This window comes from Adiantum capillus-veneris, chromosome 25 (genome assembly GCF_014529385.1).
Source record: "Adiantum capillus-veneris isolate H3 chromosome 25, ASM1452938v2, whole genome shotgun sequence".
Taxonomy (NCBI): Eukaryota; Viridiplantae; Streptophyta; class Polypodiopsida; order Polypodiales; family Pteridaceae; genus Adiantum; species Adiantum capillus-veneris.
Window position 1 is genome coordinate 124,061,512 of NC_140955.1, and position 27,134 is coordinate 124,088,645.

Genomic DNA, 27,134 nt, shown 5'->3' on the forward strand with positions numbered 1-27,134 from the left:
CCCACAATGATGTCCTCTTGCATTGTTGTGTCCACTGGATATGACACATTGTCTATATCAATTCCTTCCATAACTGTCGGCCCTGTGCTCAATTGTGGCTCTTCAGTCTGGTGTTGGCCTTTTAGCTCATCAATATGCTTTCTTTTCCTGTTTAGCTTGATCCCCCATGGTCACTAAAAGGTCGTTCAATTCAGCATTGGCTTTCTCAGCCTCTTCTAGCTTCTTCTTGGTGTCTTCATTTTCAGTTTGCATCTTCTTGAGATCCTCGTCCATCTTCTTTTTCAAGGCTACTAGCTCATCTTTCATGGCCCTGTTCTCATCCTCCAAACGGCTTTGCATCACTAGGAAGCCCTCGGCCATCATCAGTCTTTGTCTCTTCTCTAGTGTCAACTCCTTTTGGAGTTCTTTCATGTGTTCTTCATACATATCCTTCTCTAAAGCAGTGCTAGTTGAGACCGCGGCTCTGACTCTGCCCGGAGATACCCTTAGCCTCTGGATTGTCTGATCTTTCACTTTTATTTGATCTTTCAGCTCTATAACTTTGTCCTGGCTGGCCTCATGTTGTAGCTTAGCTTTTTCCTTAGCATTCCTCAAAGTCTCCACTTCTTTGGACTCATTGGCAAGCTGGAGTGTCAAGTTGTCCCTTTCTTTCTCCGCATCCGTTAGTGATTTGCTGATTTTCTTATACTCCTCATCTGCTCTTTGAAGCTTTTGGTATGCTGCCTAACTTTGAATTTCCAGCTCTTGGCATCCTTTTAGTGCCGCGTCCAAATCAGCTTGTAGCTTGGCTTGCTCCTGTGTGTTCTCTTGGTCCTACTTTTGCAGCGATTCCATCTCAGCTTTGATTTGAACTTCATTTACTTTGAGATTATCACACTCAATCTCAGTGGGGCCATAGACCTTGCTCTGAGCCCAGTGAGTCTTTGCATCACCTCATCCCAATCATTGGCTTGTGGCTGTAAATCCATTGTATCTGTGGCCATTTTCTTCAACTCCACCAATCGAGGGCTCAGCATATATTCTTTGGGCCTAGTGCTAGACAAATGAAAAGCTGCACGAGCTGCCTCTTCTCGAGAGTATCCTATTAGATCAAGGAATATTCTATAGTTTTTTGCTTCTGGATCTGGCTTCTCATGTCATAATAATCAATATCTAATTCTCCTAAATGATTTTCTCATATTAAACTGATCATTTAATGTGGGGAAGTGCCAGGGGAGAAAAAGCTAGAATATTGGTTAAGCTAGCAGACCGGCCACAGTAGGGATCCAAAGGGGGGGCCATCTGCAAAAGAGCCATGTGCAAAAATGGGCTAAAAAGACCCTAAGGTTCAGCCCATTAAGACTTCCAAAATGCTAAGGTTCCAGAATTCAAAGGTTGTGTCCAAAGGGTTAAAGATTAGGGGGAATTGGATGCTTTGTGTGCTCTCCAAAGTCAACACACATCCCTACACATGAGGGGGCGAGCCCTAAAGGTAGGGGATGAGAGAGAAAGTCACACACACACACACACAGGCTCCCTTTACACAAAGGGAATTAGGGACACATGTCAGCTTCCTAGCCCAGATGCCCACAAGGTGTGCCCAATTCCTATTGGATGGCCTTGGAGGTGGACCAATGAGAATTAAGCTAGAGTAAATCTAGTTTAATTAATTTAAAAACATTTAATAAAAGAAACCAATGAGAATTAAGTCTCCTAGAAGACTATTGGGCAGTCTCACAAGGGGTCCAATGAGCATTCAGGAGCCCAATGGCTTGCCTGATTCCTATTGGCCAGGAGGCAAAGGGGTCCAATGAGAGTTTAGTTTAATTATTTAATAACCTAAAGCTCTCACAAAAGGGGAAAGGGGGACACATGTCAGAAGGCTATCACTTATGCTGCTTAATAATCATTGGCTTGATTTGGGGAGAGCCAATGAGGGCTCAACAAGAGCAAATAGCAAGAGGGCTCGCCCAAGAGAGAGAGGGGGCTGATTTTTGCAAGGCATTATCACACACACACTCACACAATCTCATGTGTGAAGAAAGAGAAGACTATCTCTTCCCAAGCTTTAATGGAGATCTCATCACCTACTCCAAGCTTGTGAGATAGAAGCCTACATCGACACACTCTTGGCTTGTGGATGTAAATCTAACCAAGAGCCAAGCTTCAATGCATGCTCATCTCCTCTACCAAGCTAATTAATAAGCTAAAGCTATGCTAATATGAGTGATTATGTGAGGAGATGTACATCTTTCTCGTAAGATACTCCTTCTTCCTCTCAATCTACTCTCATACCCTGCTAGCTCTCACCATCTTCAAAGGTGTGTGAGGTCTTGGGTCTGAGAACGGGGATAATTAAAGTTGTGTTTGTTAAGTGTTTTGCTTAGTGCATGAAGCTTTCATCTTCATTGCACTAGCTAGTCTTGAAGGAACACAAAGAATTGTATTGTACAATGTCTCTCTTGATGGGAGAAACCATAATACAAAGCCTTTTGGAGGGGGGACCGGCTCCATGCAAATCCGGTCCTCAGCTGTTGTCAATAGCTTAATTTCTCTCTCTTTTGAATGTATTGTTGATGCTATCTAACTAGGTGTTATGCTTTTTTTTGCTCTCTCCACCCAAGCACTCTTGTAATTCTCATTAGGAATCTATTCTAATGAAATGCCCACTATGTTCATGCTAATTTTGGGTACACATAAGTTTTTAGACCATTAAATGTTACATTGGTAATCTCTGTTGAAATCATAGTCGTCCTCGACTATGGTGTAGAGAAGATAAAGCATATTCATGAGTCCTTTTCTTAGCGGGTAGAGGATCCCTATGTTACCCTACGACATCATTCCACAATGGATGACTAGTCCATTTGGCGCTTGAGAGCCTTAGGCTGCCGCAAGCATGTCTGCACATTAGTCCTATCAGTCTTCCATAATAGAGTGACAAGCTCTACTTGGTGTTTGGGAGACGTCATCTCCGCAAACTTGATCTAAGCATGCATACTACTTCATTTTTGTGCACAATAAAGAAAAAGAGAGTCTTATAAGAATAAAACTTTGTTCATTTTTAACATTTTATACATTTGCTTACTCTTGGGAAGCATTGTAAGCATTGACAAGGTTTAGGTTATCCTTTAATTGTATGCCTTGCATCCATCTAGCATCTTTAAAAGGATAATTATTAAACTTTATAAGATATCGTCGGATAGTTTTACCACCTCTTAATACCTTGTCTTCATGTCAGAGAATGGACTCGGGCTGCAACACCTCCTCTTGGTCCTCGATCGTCGATGGGTCTTCAATAGTTGGTTCTTGAGGTGGCTCTCCTTTGTAAGGCTTTAATAGGCTCACATGGAAAGCATTGTGTATGAGCCAATGATTGGGCAACTTGAGTTGATAGGCCATCTCATTGATTGGCCTAAGAATCTGGAAGGGACCATAGTACCTTTTTGCTAGTTTAGCATAGTACTTTTGGTGGCCCGTAGGATTCTTGCCCGTCGTGTGCCTTAATCGAGCCTTGGGAAACTTTAACAAGACCCAATCATTTTCTTTAAAGGCTTGGGCTCTTCTATGCTTGTCAGCAGCAGCCTTTTGCCTTTTTTGTGAGATAGAGATAGCATCCTTAATCTTTTGGAAAGATTCTTGTAGGTCTCGACTATACTCATCTGCAACGAAGATCTTCCCATGTACCTTAAGTAGCAAGGGACTTTTTGATCTTTCCTCAATTACCTCGAAAGGCGCTTTTCCCATGGAAGTATGTACAGTGTTATTGTAAGCATACTCCACTAAGGGTAAGTACTTCTCCCATTGGGATCTTTGATCTACTTCCGTTACATAGACTTTTAGTAGATCGAGAATTGTTAGGTTAGAAATTTCACTTTGGCCATCCGTTTGTGGATGATAGGCCGAAGAGAAGTTTAGCCTTGTTCCTAAATTCTCAAAGAGACCCTTCCAGAAATTACTGGTCATTCTAGGATCTCTATCCGACACTATAGACATTGGCAAGCCATGGTACTTGAAAATTTGTGAAATGAAGAGGGTTGCCATTTGATGGGCTTTGATAGTCTTTTTGACAGGTATAAAATGAGCTTGTTTATTGAACCTGTCTACTATCGTCCATATTCCCGTATTCCCATGGATAGACTTAGGCAATCCAAAGATAAAATCCATGGATATGCTCTCCCATGGTGAATTAGGGATTGGCAAGGGTTGAAGTAATCCAAGTTGCTTCCCTCTATCAAATTTTGTCTTTTGGTATACCACACATTTAGAAACATACTCTTGTATGTTCACTTTCATGGTAGGCCAATAGAAATATGTTTCAATTCCCTTTAAGGTAGACTGAATCCCTCTATGCCTCGCATAAGGTGGAGCATGAGATTACTTTCTCACGTAGTGAGTTAGTAACGCATAGTCTATTGCCATAGAGAAGATAACCATATTGTAAGGTAAATGGTTCTTCTTTCTTCCCTAATGCAAGGGCTGAAATCACATCTCTAAAATCGGGATCAATAGCATTCTCATATATCATTGAAGATAGATCATTGTGAGTTGCTATGGAAACCACATTCACTCTCGGTCGTCTTGAGAGTGCATCAACTACTTGATTATGCTTGCCAGCAATGTGAGCAATATGAAAATGAAATTGCGAAAGGAAATTTGCCCACCTCATTTGTTTGTCGGAGAGCTTGGTCTGCGTCATGAAGTACTTAAGACTTTGGTGATCCGTTCGCAGAATGAAAGGAGTCCCCAATAAATAGTGCTTCCATGAGTCGAAGGCATGTAGAACTGCAAGGAGTTCCTTTTCATATATGCCTAGAGCTTGCTCAACAGGGTCGAGCCTTCGACTCTCATAGCCTATGGCGTGCTCTTCTTGGAGTAAAACAGCTCCAAGGCAATCACCACAACCATCACATTGGACCTCAAATGGTTTTGAGAGATCCGGTAGTGTAAGCACAAGTTGAGAGATAAGCTTTTCTTTAAGCTTTTCGAAAGCATTGTTCTCTTTAGCAGACCATGTATACCTAACGTTTTTCTTTGTTCTAAAAACTTATGTGTAGCGGAAATTAGCATGAACATAGTGGGCATTTCATTAGAATAGATTCCTAATGAGAATTACAAGAGTGCTTGGGTGGAGAGAGCAACAAAAAGCATAACACCTAGTTAGATAGCATCAACAATACTTTCAAAAGAGAGAGAAATTAAGCTATTGAAAACAGTTGAGGACCGGATTTGCATGGAGCCGGTCCCCCCTCCAAAAGGCTTTGTATTATGGTTTCTCCCATCAAGAGAGACATTGTACAATACAATTCTTTGTGTTCCTTCAAGACTAGCTAGTGCAATGAAGATGAAAGCTTCATGGACTAAGAAAAACACTTAACAAACACAACTTTAATTATCCCCGTTCTCAGACCCAAGACCTCACACACCTTCGAAGATGGTGAGAGCTAGCAGGGTATGAGAGTAGATTGAGAGGAAGAAGGAGTATCTTACGAGAAAGATGTACATCTCCTCACATAATCACTCATATTAGCATAGCTTTAGCTTAGTAATTAGCTTGGTAGAGGAGATGAGCATGCATTGAAGCTTGGCTCTTGGTTGGATTTGCATCCACATGCCAAGAGAGTGTTGATGTAGGCTTCTATCTCACAAGCTTGGAGTAGGTGATGAGTTCTCCATTAAAGCTTGGGAAGAGATAGTCTTCTCTTTCTTCACACATGAGCTTGTGTGAGTGTGTGTGTGATAATGCCTTGCAAAAATCAGCCCCCTCTCTCTCTTGGGCGAGCCCTCTTTCTAATTGCTCTTGCTGAAGCCTCATTGGCCCTCCCCAAGTCAAGCCAATTACAATTAAGCAGCATAAGTGATAGCCTTCTGACATGTGTCCCCCTTTCCCCTTTTGTGAGAGCTTTAGGTAATTAAATAATTAAACTAAACTCTCATTGGACCCCTTTGCCTCCTGGCCAATAGGAATCAGGCAAGCCATGGGGCTCCTGAATGCTCATTGGACCCCTTGGGAGACTGCCCAATAGTCTTCTAGGAGACTTAATTCTCATTGGTTTCTTTTATTAAATGTTTATAAATTAATTAAACTAGATTTACTCTAGCTTAATTCTCATTGGTCCACCTCCAAGGCCATCCAATAGGAATTGGGCACACCTTGTGGGCATCTAGGCTAGGGAGCTGACATGTGTCCCTAATTCCCTTTGTGTAAAGGGAGCTCGTGTGTGTGTGTGTGTGTGTGTGTGTGTGTGTGTGTGTGTGTGTGTGTGTGTGTGACTTTCTCTCTCACCCCCTACCTTTAGGGCTCGCCCCCTCATGTGTAGGGATGTGTATTGACTTTGGAGAGCACACAAAGCATCCAATTCCCCCTAAGCTTTAACCCTTTGGACACAACCTTTGAATTTTGGAACCTTAGCATTTTGGAAGTCTTAATGGGCTGAACCTTAGGGTCTTTTTAGCCCATTGTTGCACATGGATCTTTTGCAGATGGCCCCCCCTTTGGATCCCTATTTTCCCTCCTTTGGATCCCTACTGTGGCCGGTCTGCTAGCTTAACCAATAGTCTAGCTTTTTCTCCCTTGGCACTTCCCCACATTAAATGATCAGTTTAATATGAGAAAATCATTTAGGAGAATTAGATATTGATTATTATGACATCTCATCTTTTGGTTCAATTTTTTCCTTTTGCTCTTTCTCTTTGTCCTCCTCTTCCTTGGAGTCTTGTTGCCCATCAGATTTGTTCAACTCCTCAGTTTGTCGGGGTTGAGGAGCACTAGGAGGAGGTGGTGATGGTGGAGGACTTGACTCTCGGCTTGATGGAGGGGTTGATGGTTTCTTTTTGAAATCCTGGCCAACTTTTGTTTTCCTATCTCTTTCTTCCCCTTCCTGCTCTTCTAGCAGTTGCCGCCTCACATCATCAACCTCTTCGTTAGTAAATGGTATGACTGGAATGTTCTTAGCTGCCGCATCTAGGATCTTAAAATTCTTTATGTAGTCTTTGAAGCGATCCCTATTTGCCCTTCAAGAAGATCTAGACATTGCCTCAAGTGAGGGCTTCCATAATTCATTTAGATCTCCTTTTAGCATTCGTTGGGCTTTGAAACTTTCCATCAACCTTTCTAGCCGAGCAGCCTTCTGGGATTTGGTATCTTTTGCTGGCATTTGTGCAGTAGCTTTCTTCCATTGAGTAGGCTCTTCTTCCACTGTCTCTAGCTTTCTCGTTAGTCTGGTGGTTACCCTGGGAGCTATATGTTGTTCCTCTTCTTTGTCCTCTGTCAGCTTTAACCAGTCATTCTGTGATGGAGGAAGAGGCCATTGGCCCCTTGCATGTAAAGCTTCATATATCACCTTTGTAAGCATCTCCCCTGGTGCAATGTATGTAGGATTCGGGGTTCCCATTCTCACAATTTTGTACTGTAGGTACGCCACATAATCTATCTCTTTTGGCCTACTTGTCTTCATTGCCCATGTAAATGTCGTTCCAATTGCTGCCGGTGGTGCAATATAGTTTTGAGGTCTCTTTGTGTACATATGGAAATATTGGTTGTAAAGTTGGCACATGGTTGCCACCATTGGATCAGTAACATCCTCGAAGGTGTAGTTCTTTTTTATTTCTTTGTATACCTTTACCTCTTCTCGCCTCTTGTTGACACTGTCGCCTTTGTTAGAGAGGTTCAATGCACTTGTGACCACTTCTGGCGTGATTACAATTACTCCGGTCTTTCCTTGCAGAATCGTCACTTTGGCTATGCCGTTTTCTTTTATTGTGGTGATGAATTCCCAGACTCTCTGGATGTCAATTCCTGCTGGCAATGATTCAAAATAATTGTGTAAGTCCAGCTTTTCCAAGAGAGACAATATATCTGGCTTTCTCGTGAACTCATTGAGTTCCTGAGGTATCATTGGCAGCTCTATGGCATTGCCTTCTGGGTCCTGAGGTCGTTTGCTTCCAGTAGGTTGCTTTGTAACCAAGTGGTAATGGGCTTTATGATTCCTGCTGGTATTACAAATGGCTCCACTTCATCTAGGTAATCTTTGTTGTTCATTCTTTTCTTCTTTGCTGGTGACTTAGTGGCTTCCATGGATCTTGTTGCACTCAGTAGTCCAAAGTTAGCGTTCTTTACAGATTTTCTGGTAAACTGAGTTCTGACTACCCAAATGACTTGAAAATTGAAATAAGAACTCAAAAGGGACTAGGGAAGCGATGCATGTGCCCACAGTAGGTTTTTGGCTGAAAATAAGCATGTAGACATCCTACGCATAGTATGTCTACTTCCTCTGATTTTGATGAAACTTGACATGCTTGTGGCCCTTGACCTGTGCAACATGGCCATGTACTTGGAATTTGGTTTGGATATCAAAAAGTGCAATTTTGAGCAGATTTAGGCTTTTGGCTCACAAAATGGGTAGGATGTCCTATATGGATCTGCAAATGATATCCAATTGGATTGAAATTTGATATATAGGCTTCTTATACCATATAAAACACTCCCATGATGTCAACTCCTTCACAGAAGGTCAATATGACCCTGGAGACATCCTACGCGTAGTATGTCTCTTATCTCAGAATGACTTGATTTTGGTTCTGTGGTAGCCCTTAGCATGTAGAACATGGCCCTGTTCTTAGATTTTGATTTGGATAAGTATTGGTGTTGTTAGGAGCATGTTTAGTGTTTTTAGGCTAAAAAAAGTGCATCTTTAAGGTTTTGGGGGCCAAATGTGATGGGTCTGGCTTGAAATTTCATATATGAGCTTGTGAAAATGTTATAAAGATATGTGGAACTCAAAAAACACCAGCTGGAGGTCAAATAGGGCATTTAGACATCCTATGCGTAGGTTGTCTATTTCACTATTTTTTCATATTTGACTCCACAGTTAGCTTGGCAATGTGATAATGAGTGTATTGTGCAAGTTTCATGTGATTTGGACTAGTTTTGGTAGGTCTATGACCCTTTATTGCCTCTATGCTCTGACTTTCCGTTTTTTTGATGCATATGAGGTCAACTCTTGTCCAAATGTGATGAAACTTGATGTCTAGCATGTGTAAGCTATGTAGAAGCTGTGTATGAGGTGAGATATTGAGTTTGGCTTGCAAAAGAGGCCCTGAGACATTCTACACGTAGGATGTCTTCTGAGGAATTCTTTTGGAAGAAGTGCTACTAGTATATGCCCTTAGCCCCCCTGAGTCCCCTTTAAGCCTTATTTCAATAAAAAAGTCAAAAAGATAGATAGAAACTCCCTGTTTGGCTTTCAGAGCCTTTGAGTCGTTTTTTGACTCTTGGAGTGCTTTTCGGCGATGAAATTTCTTGATGTTAGTCTCCATAGCTTCATGGTTCCTTGGGGAACCTTGCCATATGGTTTTTGTTGGCTTTGGCTTCACTGGAGCTTTGTTTGGCCATTGTTCGCTCTGGAAGCACCCGTGGTTGTGTTTGCATGCCGTCGATGACTTGTGGTGGTCTACCACCATAGGACTTGATTGTTGATGGTCTACGCAAGCCGCTCATGAAGTTTGGTGGCAAACGGACATCCGGTTTGGCCGTGAGTGCTACAGCCGGAAGCCTGGCTGACCTGCAAAATACTCGAAAATAGCACATAGCAAGACATAAATGACTAAATCTACGTACCTGCCGACTCGCACTAATCCATAATCGAGCACAACACAAATATAGAGAGACAGAGAGTGGGAGAGGGCAAGAGAGCCCGTGCAGGCGCACCTCCTAGAGTGGAGTGCTATGTCGGCACGACGGGAGAGAAGAGGAGAGAGGAGAGAAGAAGTACACAGACACTGGGTGCAATCTCCCCCCGTGCAAGAGTGACCATTTCCCTCTTGCACGTATTTCATTTATAGATTCTTGAATGGTCAAAGTGAGTACAAACTGGCCGGCCGGTCATAAATGGCCAAAGCTTATAAAGAGCACTTGAATAATAAAATGTACATAAAATATGATATCCTTTTGCAATAGCTTAGCTCGATCAATCCTTTTCCACCTGTCACAACTGCAATAAATAATAAGATATCAATTCCATAACATACCTCTCCGTTGGAAAGCAACTGTCCTCAGTTGCGAAGATAAAAATCTGCAAACAATACTTGTCAAAAACAGTGATTAGTATGTTGTGTCAAAAACATCACATAATAAGAGAAAAATTTATGAAACTAAACAACATTAGCTTATGCCTGCCGTCATCGACATACTACCTATTCTAGTGTCCCATACCACTAGAATAAGGAGTATATGTCATACCCTGATGAATCAGGATATCATTGGTCACACTTATCATTAATCCCATAATGTCAAGTCTCATCACGTAAACACTGCTGTGATAAAGTAACCATCAGATAGCAATTCCCAATCCAATTCCAATTCCACAATATAAGTCCAAATCCAAATCACTTTCATTATGTACCCAGGTAACAAAATCATACCAGTTACAGTGGTGGCCAACCACTGCAACATGATTTTGTGATCGGTGTTGCCTCAACCGGCGAATCTACACCAATGAGACGTGCTGCCTAGATCGATGAATCTGCACTAATGCTGCCTATATCGGCAGATCTGCATTTACCATTGTGAATTTGCAAGTTGTCAGTGTGCTGCCTAAATCGGCGGATCTGCACAGATAACTGGTGTTGCCTAAATCGATGAATCTACACCAAGGTGAGCATTTACACATTGCCTAAATCGACGGATCTGCACTAGGATGAGTATCTACACACTGCTCGGCAAATCTGTGTGGTTGTGACCAATGGACTAGGCTAGGCATATAACATTTATCACATGTGTGAGACAAATTTGGAGGATACTTACAAACTGTTGTTCACTGTCCTAGAGCACCTTAGCTCACATGAGTAGCTATATAACTTAATGAGAAATGATCATAATGAAAAATCATTTAAATTAATGAGAAATAAAAGCCGAAGCAGTGTGTGCGTGCATAGAGAGCTATAATTGAAAGAATGACCATTCGGATTAGGGGGTCGCACAAAAATAGAATGCTCGTACAAGCTGGAGAGGGTTGTAACTGTGTTGTTCTCTTTTGGAATGGGGGCAGTAGACACATCCAGAGTTGTAGACAAGAGAGTTAGCATACTTAACAACGTAAAATTACGTATCTGGAAGCGGTTTGAAGAAGTGATTTGTATCCAAATCGTCAAATGCTTAAACAAGTTCTTGAAAATAAAGGGCAACAGCAAAATTCATCATTTGAGTAATGTCATGCAAGGTAGAACAAACCAAAGTACAGATGTCATAAAGTTCAAGTCGTACAGATGGGTGTCATATATCGGTGAGGTGGACTGTATATGTGAGTAAGTTTTTTAAATTTTTATATATATAAATAAATAAATAAATAAATAAATATATATATATATATATAAACCCATTGATTGTTGTCGCAGGAAAATTAGAAGCTAGTAAAATTTTGCCAGTGTTGTTGAAACTAGCTAAAATAGCAAAACATCAGCTAGATTCCATCTTTCCTTCAAGTAAATTGACAAAATTTTACCAGTTGTAGTGTACTGAATACCTGAAAATCTTTGAATGTTGACTTAAAAAAGCAAAAGAGCTGTAGGTTTTTCCTTATTTTCTTCAGTCACGAAAAATATTTTTGGCAAGTCCTAACTCGATCAACAAACATTGCTATGATTACTCTGATCCAACGTTTGATATCCACCATTGCTCTCTCAAAGAGAATTACGTGTTTAATTTTTTTTTTCTTTTGTAGGAACTAAGGGACATAGCAGCGCTTCTCTCCTCCTTAATATAGACACACAAATATCAAAGCCAAACAAAACATTTTTTTTTAAAATACAAAAAATAGACACAGACCGTACAAGATTGAAAACTGCAGCCCTTCCCACCTGGGAAAGTGTGTCTCAGCTTACAATCATGTTACTTGAAAATTCAATAATGTCCCTTAGGACTAGGAGGAAAAAAAAATCATTCCGCTTGAAATTTAAGAGGAGTGTAAAGAGAAAAAATACAAGTCATTCTTCTAAACTTTCCTCTTTCTGTGTATGGTTAGGAAAATGATTTGTCTCGAATACTGCTTCCCATCACAAGCATGGAAAAATATTGTAGCTCTCCCTACCAGTGACAAGCAAGGTGCTCAGCAAGCAATGTCTCAAGGAAAATAACTCTACACAATGAAGGGTTCATCTTTTGGAAGCACTTTAAATAATAACGCTTAAAGTTTATTATATAAAGGGATAATGGTTATATAGTCTTGTGGACGACTACGTCAATGCATATGATATAACAAGAGAAGAAAACCGTGCAAAGAAAAGCAAGCCCTAAAAATAGTGTATATGAGAGGTACAAGCTTGAGCTATAACCGCACAACCAGTAATAGAATGCTCCTCCGACATTACAGGCGAAGGGAAGAATGTGCTCATGCCATTGCCTAACCTTTTGTGAAGCCTTTGAAGGCCTACTCTACGCCAATCCCTGTCCTCGCTTTGAGAGCCCTAGTGGTGGGTCATTCTTTCTCTGCAGGCACGGCTTGAGAACATGGACAGAGAGATGTAGCAGATATAGGAGTAGCGGCCTTATTTTTGCCATGCCATGTCAGGTAGCGTAGGAAGATCCCTGGGTGCTTGATGAGATAATGAGGGTCATTGCGGCCTGGCTGCTGAGGAGGTAGGATTGGAAGTCCAGAAGCAGGGAGTCAAAGCTGCACCAGTGTGCTTCAAGTCGATCTAGCACCGCCATTTGCTCCCCAAATGCCGGCTTACAGAGAGTTGCGTCGACGCTCACTGTCAGCTTGGACTACACCCACTGGGGCAGGGGGTTAACACTGCAAACGAAGGCATAGATGACCTCCATGCATGGTGTCAATATTGAAGGGCAGGGTGAAGAGGATAGCTTAGCAGTATATTCTGGGCATTCTTGTCACTGTACCATGCAGAGGGGCTATTGGGCTCCTCTTTGTCTGATCGTGCTCCGAGCAAGGTGCGCTCCAAGAGGAAACACAGCCTCAAGCAGCTGGTTGTCAAGAAGCCTTTCAAATTGTCGACGAAGGCCAAAACTCTTTGAAGATGCCATTTCAAGCTAATAACAAAACTTGAGAGGGTAATAATGTAGTGCAGACGCCAACCTTTATTGTGGAGAGAAAGAGAAAGAGTTGGACTACAGAGGATGATGGCCTTACGACTTCTTGTAGGTGTGTGTGTAACAAACTGTAGCAGCCTTGATTAATCGTATTCAGGGAGGGGAGAGAGAGAGAGAGAGAGAGAGAGAGAGAGAGAGAGAGAGAGAGAGAGAGAGAGAGAGAGAGAGAGAGAGAGAGAGAGAGAGAGAGAGAGAGAGAGAGAGAGAGAGAGAGAGAGAGAGAGAGAGAGAGAGAGAGAGAACCGTAGCATGGAGAGTGGGTGGTCGTCCTGGTAAGAAAGAGAGAGGTAGTGGATGTTGGAACTGGCAGTTGCAAGGAGTGATGGGGAGAGATCGAGGGTGGTTGGTGGCCAGAGAGAGAGATACTGTAGGACATGCAACGTAAAAAAATAAAAACACTGCGCCGCAAAGTTTACTGGAGTGTGGTGGCTGGAGCCTCAGAAGGAGTGGTAGATGCGGCATGCAGCCGTTGGTAAGTTACGGGATGGCCCAGTTAGTCCAAGGTGCCAGGTTAAAGTGAGGACCAGGTGGTGAGTGAAAGAAGCACTGCATGGTAGTGGTTGGCGGTCGTTAAAAAAAACTCGTTTGGAAGGAAGTTGGCGGCGCTGCTCTATTGCATGGGTAAAGTGGCGGGGCAAGCCGCTGGTTTGCTGCATGGTGGGTGCCCCTAGGGTATTGGAGATGACAGGCTAATGGGTTGTTTTGCTGGCATCCAGTGGTGGGCGCCAATGACGATGAGGGGGGTGGTTGAAGACGGGCGGGTGAACTGCGGTCGGCGAGAGAGAGAGAGAGAGAGAGAGAGAGAGAGAGAGAGAGAGAGAGAGAGAGAGAGAGAGAGAGAGAGAGAGAGAGAGAGAGAGAGAGAGAGAGAGAGAGAGAGAGAGAGAGAGAGAGAGAGAGAGAGAGAGAGAGAGAGAGAGAGAGAGAGAGAGAGAGAGAGAGAGAGAGAGAGAGTGCTCGCGAGCTCTGTCTGCCATGCTCACGATGTTAGGCCTCTTCTCGTCTTGATGGATCTCCTACTCTTCTAAAAAAAATAACAAAAAAATACCCTCGTTACTTATAAAACTTGGGGTAGGTTCCGAGGAGAAAATGCGAACCTGCTCGATGTTTTTTTTTTACTTTATTTTTTTTTGTTTTAATTCCATCTCCTTCACCTTCTGCTATCATAAAACCCGATCGGTGTTACGCATAAAATTTATGATGATTCTACATCTTCTCCTTCTTAAACTATAGTAAGGTGTCTTCTTCTACTATTCATGCTAATCTAACTTACTAAACTCTAAGCAAAATTGTTATTATTGTTAATATTTCGTCTCTCTTTCACTGTTAAAGAGCTCTCTTATTGTTTTCGACTCTATGAAAATGTAAGTATATAATTTTTCTTAGATTTATCTACAGAGATAGATTATACTAAGCAACAAAGAAAAGAAAAATAAAGCAAGTCCGCATAGAGAAGAAAGAAGACTTAGCTTGGCTATTTTTTTTTCCCCTTTCTCTCCATATTGTATTTCCAGTAACGTAGCCAAAGCTCTGATACCACTGCTACAGCTGGAAGCCTGGCTGACCTACAAAATACTCAAAAATAGCACATAGCAAGACATAAATGACTAAATCTACGTACCTGCCGACTCGCACTAATCCATAATCGAGCACAACACAAATATAGAGAGACAGAGAGCGGGAGAGGGCAAGAGAGCGCGTGCAGGCGCACCTCCTAGAGCGGAGTGCTACGTCGGAACGACGGGAGAGAAGAGGAGAGAGGAGAGAAGAAGTACACAGACACTGGGTGCAATCTCCCCCCGTGCAAGAGTGACCATTTCCCTCTTGCACGTATTTCATTTATAGATTCTTGAATGGTCAAAGTGAGTACAAACTGGCCGGCCGGTCATAAATGGCCAAAGCTCATAAAGAGCACTTGAATAATAAAATGTACATAAAATATGATATCCTTTTGCAATAGCTTAGCTCGATCAATCCTTTTCCACCTGTCACAGCTGCAATAAATAATAAGATATCAATTCCATAACAGTGAGAGCCAGTTGTGTGTCCGATGCCGTTTCTGAAGCTTAGTCCCGCTTCGGGTTGCCTTATGGCTATATACGCGAAAAGCTCAAGGTGCTAAGCCTACCTCTCATATCTGGAGCCTGTCGGGTGGTCGTGCACGTCGTAGAAGCAGCTAGAAGTCCGGTTCATTCTAGGTGGCTAGAGCTCTCTCTCAAGAAGGAAATAGTAGAAATGAGCTCTAAGTGAAGCGAAAAAATCTTATAATGGGGGTCCCTGGACCACTTTCTATGAAATTTTACATGTGCTCCTAACTTCTTGCGAGATGCGGTTTAGGCTCGAAAAGTTCCTGATTTGGACTCTGTTTGCCCAGTTTCCGAGAAATTTGACGTTTCGATCAAAATCTGGCCAAAACACGCCTCCTGCTACATTCACATAATTGCACCCCCATTGTACCATAGGTTTTCCTATAGTCACTGATTATCCCCATATTTTTTGTTTTTCATTACGACAGTATTCCACATGCTTTTTGTATTTTTGAAGTTTTTCTACCAATAATTAGTAAAATTAAAAATAAAATAGCAAAATAAATCCATAAAATCCCCAAAAATCACAATAACTCAAAAACATCACCGCAAAACACTATGTACACTCACATGCAATTTTTATGGGCAGATTTCTCTGTTTTACCAATATTTTGTCCAAAAAATGACTATTTTTATATATATACACACACCTAGATGCCTAATTTGGTGTTTGGCCCCATATACTTGTAGATTTATGCTGTATAAGGGCATATGTACTTAGCTTAGTCCATAAAATTTCGCAATCAAACAAAAACCCTTCAAAATAGTCGAAAAACATGCCCTTCTTTGCTCTTTTCACCTTCATTGGGTCCGCATTGAGAATGCCTCCCCCCTCCTAGTCGGAGTCCTCCCAGACGACAAGGTATCGCCTCGGGGTATGTGCAGTGCATAGGTTAAAAATTGTGCTAATACGCGGCCTTGTAATGTGGCCCTATTTGATGCATACTCAATCAATGCATGGAAAAATTAATGATGTGCGAGAGGAGGGAATAAGCAAGATGCTTATGGGAATTCGACGTCGAGGTTTCCTATTTGTTCTTGGTTGGGTTGGCAGTTTTTCTTTGCAAGTAAAAGTTGTAACTCTATAGCTCTTTGTTTGATCGTTTTCTTTACAAAAGTTGCTTGGGTTGACGCTACTGTCGATATGGCCGTGGTTGTCTCCGTGGAGAGAATTGTTATGGCTGATGTTGCCGTAATCTTTTTCACTTTTGCTTGCCATTTGTAGCTTTGTTTTGGATGCGTTTGTAGATTTATTGCCTCTTTTTTGGTATTGGTGGCTTTTCTGTTGATCGGCATCCGCACAGATTGATTTGCCGATGTCGTTTGTCTGGCTGTTGGTTTTGCTTATACTGAAGGGAGTTCCTGTTCCTTTGGTTTGGGGATCCAGATGCGTGTCGCATTTAAGTGGTTACTGAGCATTCTCTGTGGGATCCATATCTTTTTTATTACCTTGGTTGTTGGTTTAACTGTGTTCGTCTGTTGACCTCTGCTGTTGTATTGTGGTTTGTATGCCAAGTCGCCTCTATCCTTCCGTACCCATACTTGTTTTTTGTGTGTTGCTAACCTTGATCTATTCACTGTGGTCTGTGTTGTCTTATTTTTGTAGTGAACATGGTTGGCAGTTCCCTGGTTGTTCTCCATGGGTATCGTGTTTTGCTTTATTGGTACCCATCCTTTTTGTTCTTTATCTAGTGATGGTGGTGCTATTATCTGGTTCTTCCGGGTTGTCTGAGCAAAGGCTACCACACCTGGTGTTCTTGTGCTTGTTGAATTCTTACGATATTTGAACTTCAATCTATCTGCACATTATATTCTTTCTACCATGGTTGTCCCAATAACATTGGGTGTAGCGTGCTCGCATGGTCAACTACACAAAACTTGTGGGGATAAACACTCTGATGTACTTGTATATGCAATATCGTCCAGCCCAATGTGCTTAATGAATTTGAGGTACTGCTTTCCAACACTTGTTGAGTAGGATGTAGTTGATCTTCGAGCTGGAGCTGATTATAAAATTTGCAAGAGATCAGATTTGCTTGAGCTCCAGAATCAAGCAATGCCGTCGATTCAACTTTGACTGCAATTATTGGTTCCACTGTGACTTCACCAAAATCGTTAATCGAATAGCATTTATTCGCAACGGTGATCCACTTTGTTGTTGTTGTTGTTGTTGTAGAAGCCTTCTTTTTGCAATACGTTCTTTTGCTTCTGCTTGTGCTTCTTCTCGTACCCTCTGTTTCTCCTTCATCCGTTTTTTTTCTTGATGGATTTGTTGAAGCATATCCGGTGTTAGTGGTAAATGATACTTTTTTAACCGACATCCACTAATCCAATTTGGCATTTCTTCTCCTGCCAATGTAGCAAGTTTGACAGCTCCACTTTGTGATGAGTCACTAATCACAAAGGGTCCCATACCCTGCTTTTTAAGTTTTTTGGCATGTTGATTCAAAGTATAAACAAGTACCTAATCACCTGTTTTGAACTCTTTCGTACGCACATGCTTGTCAAAAAACTCTTTTTGTCTTCTCTTTTTAGCATAGATTGAAGCTACAACTCTCAGTCGATGTTCATCTAGCTTTTCAAGATCATCTATTCTTGAAGAGAGCTCATGTCCTGTCTATTCTAAGCGTTTCGCTACTCGTAGAGTTGGAACTAAAAACTCTATGGGTAATATAGCATTTAGTCCCCATGTTGTATGGTGTGGTTCCGATTGATGTTTTGTAAGCTACCCTGTATGCCCATAGTGTTGAGTGTAATTGTTGATCCCAGTCTGTCCTTGATTCTGATACAATTTTAGTCAAAACAGTGCATAGTGTTTTATTTGTGGCCTCAGCTTGTCCATTTGCCTGTGGATGATATGGAGCAGCTTTTCTATGTATGACCATGGATTCCTCTAACAGGTATTCAATGACTTCATTAAGAAAATGTGTTCCTTGATCACTGACAATTTCTATTGGTAATCCGTATTGTACAAAGACATTCTCATACAAAAATTGTGCAGTGGTTCTTGCGTCTGCTTTTTGTGTTGCTTTGGCTTCAACCCATTTTGTGAGATAGTCCGTAGCCACAATGATATATTGGGTATGGGTGCGATATGCAGGGGGTGAAATAGGCCCCACAAAATCAATTCCCCATTTTGTAAATCCCCATGCTCCCATCATTGGCCATAGTGGCATCTCATCTCTCTTTACCGGCACCTTAGTGCGCTGACATCCGTCACAACATTTTACAAACTTCTCAACATCCATGTGCAATGTAGGCCACCATATTCCTACGGTTAAGACAAGTTTTTCCGTCTTATCACCTGAAAAATGGCCTCCACTTATTCCTCCATGTGTGTGTTCTACAATCAACAAGTATTTACTTTCACTTGCACAGATTCTGAGTTGATTGTCCTTTCCTCTCTTGTAGAGTTGATTTCCAATTAAATTAAAGTCTCAAGCCTCCAACTCTATAGCCCTTTTTCGCGCTTTTGTTATGTTTTCAGGAAATGTCCTTGTTGTTAAGAAATCAATGATATATTGACTCCATGCAGGTGCAATGGTTACCTGAAACAATGTCGCGTGATCCACCGATCGTTTGACACTACATATAGTACAATTGTTAACATAAGCATGTGTGTCAGCATACATAGTTGGCCAATAAACTCCTAAGTGTTTCAATCTTTGGTGTGTTTTCATTGTTGAACAATGAAATGCACAATCTTGGATGTGTGCTTCTTCAAGATAACACTCGAATTCCTCTGGATTTATACATAATCGTAGAATTTGGTCCGAGCCTAGATGGTACAGTCGGCTTGCACAATCAACTGAATTTTTTTTGTTTTGTCGAAATGTTTATTGTTTGGATCTGTCTTCCTTGTTATCAAATCTACCTCCAAAGGAAAGAATGCTAACAATTTCCTGAGACCATCTGGGTATCAGTTCAATATTGAAAAGATAAGCATCAGGTATGTCATCATCTACTCCTTCAAGAGCTTCCCCGTTTTGTAGCCTTGAAAGATGATCTGCCCGTAGATGAGTTTTACCCTTTTTTACTACCACTGTGAAGTCAAAATCTAGCAATATAATAAACCACCGTACATTTCTCCCAGTATTGCATGGTTTATTTACTAGATACAAAAGAGCTTGATGATCTGTGAAGAACACAAATTTGTTTGCAAGCAAGTAATGCCGAAATTTCTTTACAACATAAATCATTCCTAATTCCTCTCTTTCAGTGGTGGTGTAGTTCTTTTCTGTACTATTTAGCTGTCGGCTCGCATAACAAACTGGAAAATCCATTGTTCCCTCTCCAGGTTGAGCCAGAATACTCCCAATTGCGCATGCAGAGGCATCAATGTGAACATGGAATATCTTTTCCCAATCTGGTGCTTTAAGTACAGGTGCTAATACAAGGTTTTCCTTAAGCTTTTGGAATGAAGTTTTACACTCCTCAGTCCAGTCAAAACTGACTAATAAGCGATATAGTGGTTGTGCAATGACCACATACATATATATGAATCTTCGATAATATCCGTAGTGTCCCATGAAGGATTGTACTTGTTTGGCATTAGTAGGCCTGGGCAAATTTTGTCTAGGTCAGTGGTTACACCATTTCTTGAGACAATATGTCCTAAGATGCGTCCTTGCCTTACCATAAAAATGCACTTTTCCGGGTTGAGACAGATTTGATATGTTCTGCACTTCTCAAATACCTTTTGTAAATGGTCAATATGTTCTTCTCATATAAGAGAGTGGACACAGAGATCATCCATATATATTTCTAAGAATATTCTCAGGTATTCTTTAAACGCATGAGTCATTAATCTTTGGAAGGTAACTGGGGCATTGGTTAGGCCAAAAGGCATAACTCTATACGCATATATTTCCCACTCTGTGGAAAATGCTATTTTGTGTTGATCCTCTATTGCAATTGCCAATTGGTTATACCCCAAAAACCCATCTAAAAAGGAATAGGCCCGTTTTCCTGCCACCCTCTCAAGCACATGTTCTGTGAAGATCGGCAAGAGATAATTATCCCTTATTGTGGCTGCGTTCACTTTTTTGAGGTTCACACAGACACACACGCAACTTTCCGTTCTTTTTGGAGACAACCACAATGGGTGACACCCAATCTGTATGCTCGATTTCATAGATGAATTCAGCATCCATTAGCTTGTCAATCTCTTCTTTGATTCGTTTAGCAAATGTGTCATTATATGTGTAAGGACGCTGTTTGCTAGGTTTGACATCTGATTTCAAAGGAATTGTATGTTGGCATATCGATGGATCAACTCCTTTGAGGTCTTTGTAGGACCATGCAAACACATCTTTATTCTTCTTGAGAAGTTGTGTTAGCCTTTCTTCTTCTTCAGGCTCTAAATCAATTGCTATATAGATAGTCTGAGGCTCTTCACTTGGCGCAACGAGGTCTATCCGTTTTGCATTTTCTGGCTCATCGTAAGATTTCTGGTTTATTATTTCCCTTATTGGTGGTGTCATTATGATTATTCTGTCTTGGATGGTGAATTTTTGATAGTGGGATGGTACATTCATGTTTCCTTTTTCTGAATCCTCCTTACCGTCACTTTCTCCCTCAGTAGTCCATACCTCTCGTAAGGACCGTTTTAGTTCTTGGTATTTCTTTTCACGCTCCATTTTGGTCCACTCTGGATCTTTTGTATTTTCCTGTTTTGATTGTTGAGATTTTCTTGATTTTGTTTCTGTTTTAGTCTTCCGTGATTGTTTTATTTCCTCATGTGTCCTTTCCCTTCAAACTCTTGAGAATCTTCCTGATATTTGGTCTTTTACACAATCCTCTGCCTTGACAAGCATTAGATAGTGAGTTTTATCTTTTATCCTGGGCATCAGGTTCTCTCTAATTTTGTTTTTTGTTCTTTTTTTCCTATAGCATTCCTGACGTCTAAAGTATTGATTTGCAAAATCATAAAATCTGATATCTGCAGCAGTTGTTTCTCTACTCTCGCTCGAGCTGTCTGAACACTCGTTATCTGCATCATGACTTAGTTCCAGATGCTCAGAGGAGTCATAAAACTCTTCTTGTTCTGGTGAGTCTCCATACTCATCTCCTGTTGGTATAAGGTTTACCATGTAATAGGGTAGCACATCACAACCATCCTTATCGCAAAATTTTGTCGTTGGGCTATCTGTAATGATACAGACATCCAATGTTGCTAGTATGTGTTCCCATTCCAGAGGTTCTAAGGCATCTTCGGGAAAAGGTTCTGGAATGTAATCCTTGTCCTCAATAGCTCTTTCTAAGATGCATTCCTCCCTTTTGAAGCTCCCACAATGTGAAGCTCTGCACATCCATAGCTCTTTTTTATGCCCTAACCATGCTGGGAGTTCGGACCCTGCCAATGTAGCTGAATCAAACTCTTCCACTGGTGTCTGGTGCACATCCTTGTAACTATGGTCTTTTAGGTATATTTTGGTTGTAGTCTCCCCACGTCTGAGGTATATGTGGTCGTAACCCCAATCCTGGACCATCTTTAATTGTCTCATGAATGGTCTTCCCAAGATGATATCGTAATTGTTCTTTTTGTTGAAATCAACTATTGCAAATGTATGCTCATACTCAATTCCGCAAGAGGTGATAATTACTTTTTCTAAAAGTCCTAGAGGCTTTTCCATGAACCCATTTTCTAGTTGCAATTCCATTCTGGTAGCTCTCAAAGCTGGTTTTTCCCATTTTTTCCAGATTTCTTTGGTGGCGATAGCGACTCCCACTCCACTGCAAGAATAGCTTTGGATAATACTCCTTGAAATTCTAATGGTAGTGTGGTATTTCCATCTTCTCCCTTGCAATATTCTCCAACATTGTTTAAACGTACTAGCCTAGTGTTTAGTTGAGGCTTGTCCAATTCTCTGATCCCTTCTTGAAGCTTTGAGGTAGGGTCTTTTACTCCAAATTTTTCTAAGCATTTGCCTATGGTGGTCCACATGTTTGGTCGTAACCTCAAGAGTTCGGCTAATGTGATTGTGCATGCCATAGGGGTGGACAATAACTCAATCAACCCTTGTGAATCCATCAATCTGTTGGAAGAAAGTCTTTGAGATGGGATTGCTCTCACCTCAGCCTTAGCTTCATACTCCTCTAGGTAGGAGGGTAGAGTTTCTAGTGAGTCTGGTTGGCTGTGCCCTGAACTAATTCAACCCTGGTCCCCCCCTTGTGAATGCATATCAAAGTTCATTTGTGATCTTGCCTCAAACTCTTCAATGGGAGGTAAGATCTCATTTTTATCCTTTCTAGTGCTATTTATTTGGTGGTTCACCCTGTTAGCTTCATTTGCTTCCCGGATTTGCTTCCACAGGTCATCTAGACTGTTACAATCCTTATCCATTTCTACCAATGTTTTAGGCTGGAAACCATCAATTGTCTCATCTGTTGTATTTGGCAGTATGATAGGATCTCTCTTAGACTCATAGATAGTTGTGAGTCTCTCCTTCGTGTCTACTTGTTTCTCTAGAGTTGGTTTGATAGGGGTTGGAGCTGGTACCTCGTGCCAACTTGCAGGTTTACCAAGCGGATTTTCTATCAAGGATTGGGCTGTTTCAATCATCTTTCAACACATTTCCAACCTCTATTTTTCTATTTCTGCATATGGATAAGTCATCCATCTTTGCTCTTGGTTTTGGTTGTTTTTGAGTCTGGCTTCATATGCTTTTAAAAGTGCATCCAACTGCTCATTTACCTTTTCTACCAGCACTGATCCTCCCGATCCTGCACTTTTGGGTTCTACTATTTCCTTGGCTCCTTTGGTTGTAGTAGCGTGTGAACTTAAACTAGTTAGATCCTCTAACCGCCCCAATCTATCCTGTGTGTGTTTTAACTCCTCGGATAGAGCCGTTTGCTCTCGTTCTCTCTTGGCTTTCATACGCGCCTTTCTAGCTTTCCAAGTGCTTCTCTGATTTTTCATTTATGCACTTGGAGCATCGGCCTTTGGCTCTTCAATTATGGGTTTGTTCGTCATTCGTTGAGCTTGTGCTCGTGTCACTGCTTGAATAGGTATTACTGTCTCTTTTTCTGACCCTCCACTGGAAGGCACTGCTTCCAGCGTGTTCAAAGTAGTTTTTGCTCCTTTGCTCGGGTTCTTAGGGCAACCAGGAATCAAGTGAGTAATTCCACACTCGGTGCAATACGCGTTGACTCTAATGATTTCATCGTGAGGACAATCCCTTAGCCAATGATCTCCACCACACTTGTAGCAGGGTCCCTTAGGCTGTTGAGGTGCTCCTTGAGCTCCTCTCTGTTGGTACACATGCCTCTGCCTGCCCATGTCTCTGTTGGCTATGAACAACAATGTTCGTTCATCCAAGCTGTATCTTCCTTCTCCTGCTGCCTGTGCAACTGTTGGTGGTCCTATACTTCCAATCATGCTCCAAGGTTCTGGCGTTGGGGGTTCTTTCGGTAGATAATAGACAGGATTTTCTACATATCCATTGGAATCTTTGTAATATGCATGCATAGGTACCAAAGCCTTCTCTTCTGGCTCGTTTACTGTTGGTGTGTATCTTATGCCGACCGGTCGTAATCCTGGTAGGGGTGGTTGTTGCCCCAATACTGGTTGTGGTCTTTCAACACCTACAGGTCCTGGTAGGTTGCCTGCTTGATACCTAGGCATCAGTGGAAGTTGAGAAGATGCTACCTGAGCTTGGGGAGCATAAGGTCGCTCTCTCACATATCCCTTGTTATAATAACATTCCTCCGTTACATGGTTTGTCCATTTTTGTTCAATCGCACACCACTTCGGTTGCTTAGCCTGAGGCTTGGCATACATATTAAATTTTTTTAGCACTTCCTCCACAAGCTGCTCGTGGCTTACAGCTACTTCTCCTTTCGGTGCTGTCTTAGCGGACTTGCTTCCACTTTTTTGTGAGGATGAATTGTCATCAAGATCCTTGAATTCACCCTCCTTGTAGACCGCACAATTGTCTACAAGGTAAAGAGCCTCCTTAATTAACTCATTTAACGTCGTGCTCCTCTTCATATGTAAGTCCTTTTGGAGGTCTGCGTTCCTTAGTCCTTGAATAAATATAAGCATAAGTCTAGACTGAGTTGGCAGTTCTTCCACAGGGCACAACTTCCAACATCTTTTTAGTCATAGGGCTGCCTTTCGCACATATTTCCCTTCTTTTTGTTTGAATTTATGGATTTGTGAGACTGTATTATGAGCTATCCCCCTTTGTGAGAATTCCTCAATAAACTCGTCAAAAACCTCCTCCGTAGACTCGAAATCTCTATGCTCCACAAAGTCAAACCAAGTAGCGGCATCCTCGTCTAGGGTAAGTCCAAACCCTGCAAAGTGAGTAGGAAAGTCCAAAACTTCTTCAGCTCTAATTACACGCACAAAGGCTGCTACATGATCCCTAGGATCTCTGTTTCCCATGTATTTCTTGTTTACCCATTTTTGCACCTGAGAAGGTCTAATTCTATGATGGTCTACAAATCTCATCATTGGTTCTCCTTGTCCTAATTGATATACCTCCTCTGGCCTTCGGTAGTGGGAGGGTTCCTCCCAACGGTGCCCCTAAGCCATAATTTCTGATGGTTCTTGCAAGAGGTGGTTCACCTCTTCTAACTCATTCTATGGGTTGTCTTCCGGGCTCTACTGACTCTTGAGTTTTTGGCTTACTCTCGCCTTGATACTGGGAATAGAGTGGTGGTTCTTGTAAATCTCTTAGCCCTCTTGCGGCTGGATAACCATCTCTATTTTGGTCTTGTTCTAATGTCACACTTTGTTGAAGCCATGCCTGCAATGATGGTTGGGTTGCTTGTTGGTTTTGGTAGTTGAACGTCTGTTGTCGGGTAGAATGTGATGTTGCGTCGTACTCTTCTGAAAATGGATTTGTTGACTTGCTAGGGGTATAGGTGGACCTTGGCACTTCTTCGGGGGCATATGTTGATGTTTCTGGAATTGTTACCTTTTCTACCTCCTTTAAGAGAATTCGTTTGTATTCTCGCCCGTACCTCTCAACAAAAATGATATCCTTCCCCATAGCAATTTCATAAGAGAATAAGTAAAGAACCTTGTCTTTGCTTAATTCATTTGGGTAGGGTTCTTTGCATCAAAAATAAGAGACTACTCCCTCGCTCTCATGCTTGTAAATTCCCACATTCTCATTATAGGTAGAGACCCTGGTTGTTTTTTTATCATACATAAAAAGAGCTCCAGGTCGATCAATTTTTGGAGGCGACTCTTGAGCCCCTGAGACCATTTTTCCTTTTGCCACATTATCTCCATATTTGTTGTAATCCTCAGGGGTACTAACTATCTGATAGTGGTTCCCCTTTTTGTCTCGGAATCTATCTCCATCATCATAGATTCGAATTATCTCCAGTCTCTGAGAAGGTCTTTCCTCTATACAAATACACTTGCGTCCCCGATAGTCAGAATAAACTAGGGCTCCCCTAAAGTTTGTTCCTTCTGAGAAGATTATAGTGAACTTGGCACCGTTCAAAGGGTTTTGGGAGGTACTTTCACTGGAGAATGGATGTTGACTACCCATCACGAAGAAGGACTTATCTGATGAAGTGTCAGTATCACTACCCTCCTCAATGATTGGGCCTAATGGATCTAGCCTTGCCTGGGTTACACTTTCTTCAGTGGGATACTAAGCTACCCTGATCACCTGCCACTTTTTGGTCTCTAGGAATGTGTCTTCCTGATCTTAAATTCATCAACTTAGCAATGAAATTTATCACAAATCCAACCACTCACCTGGCAAGGGATCAATTTCCGCACAACTTCTTGCCTTGCTGCTGAATATACCTACCTGTACACAAGCGTTTAATTTCGACAATCGAATCAAAGCATTTAACCACTAGAGGTGGTCTTATTAATGATTGGTATAACTGGAGGGTTAACTTCAACCACTACTGTACTCTATACACATCGGATGTTCTTGATTAGGTCTGCTAATCTGGAACTGTACTTTACCCGAGTGTTTGTCAGTCTAGAGGTAAAGTCTTAATTCCATCTTTGCTCCGTCAAAAGGTCAAACAAGGTCCAATTTCACTTATGAAAGAAGTTCTGGAACTATTAATTCAATTGGAACATCACTCTATGTCCACAGTCAGATTTTGACTTCAATAAGACCCTGTAGACATCCTACGCGTAGCATGTCTACCTGCTTTGTTTTGACTGAAATTTGCACTATAGATTCTCCTTGATGGGCCGAGTCCACAACTGTTCTCACTTTTTGATTTGGACACCTATAAGCTGGCCAACTGATCAGAAATATGTTCCAGCAACCTGATGTTGATCTGATATTTCACCAGTCAAATCAACTCTAATTTGGACCAAAATTGACTAGGAGGCTTGCCTAAGGCTATACAACACCTTGCTATGTCCACAGTTAGATTTTGACTTCAATATCATGCCTTAGACATACTACGTGTAGCATGTCTAACTGCTCAAAATTGCTCCAGATTCAAACCACAGAATTCTCTTAAGGTGCTGATCACTCTGGTATGCTCACAGTTGGATTTGGAGTGCTAAATCATTGTGAACACATCCTACGCGTAGGATGTCTAAGTGCTTTTTTTGGCTCCAAACTTGAGCCACAGCTTCCCCTTGATGTCAGCAACCCAATGCTATGCTTAGATTTTAGTTTGGATTTCAAAAGACCCAAAAACTAGCTGTTCTAGCCTTTTTCAATCAAAAATGCTAAAGTCTGCTTAAAACCCAATTTTCTCACCCAATTGAGATGAAACCTTTCTCATGCATACAATAAATCATGTAGATCATGCTCATGAAGACATCCTATGGTTTTGGTCTTAAAATAATACCTTGGCACAATTTGGGTAGGATGTCTAGCAATTACTTTCTTTTGGCCTTATCCTGTCAAGATATGGTCAAGTTCCCCCTTCCAAGTGAATATAGGGTAATTGCTACCTTCTAAACATACTGGTCAACTTAGATTTTAAAAATTCTCACCAGAACACCCTCTAGACATCCTACG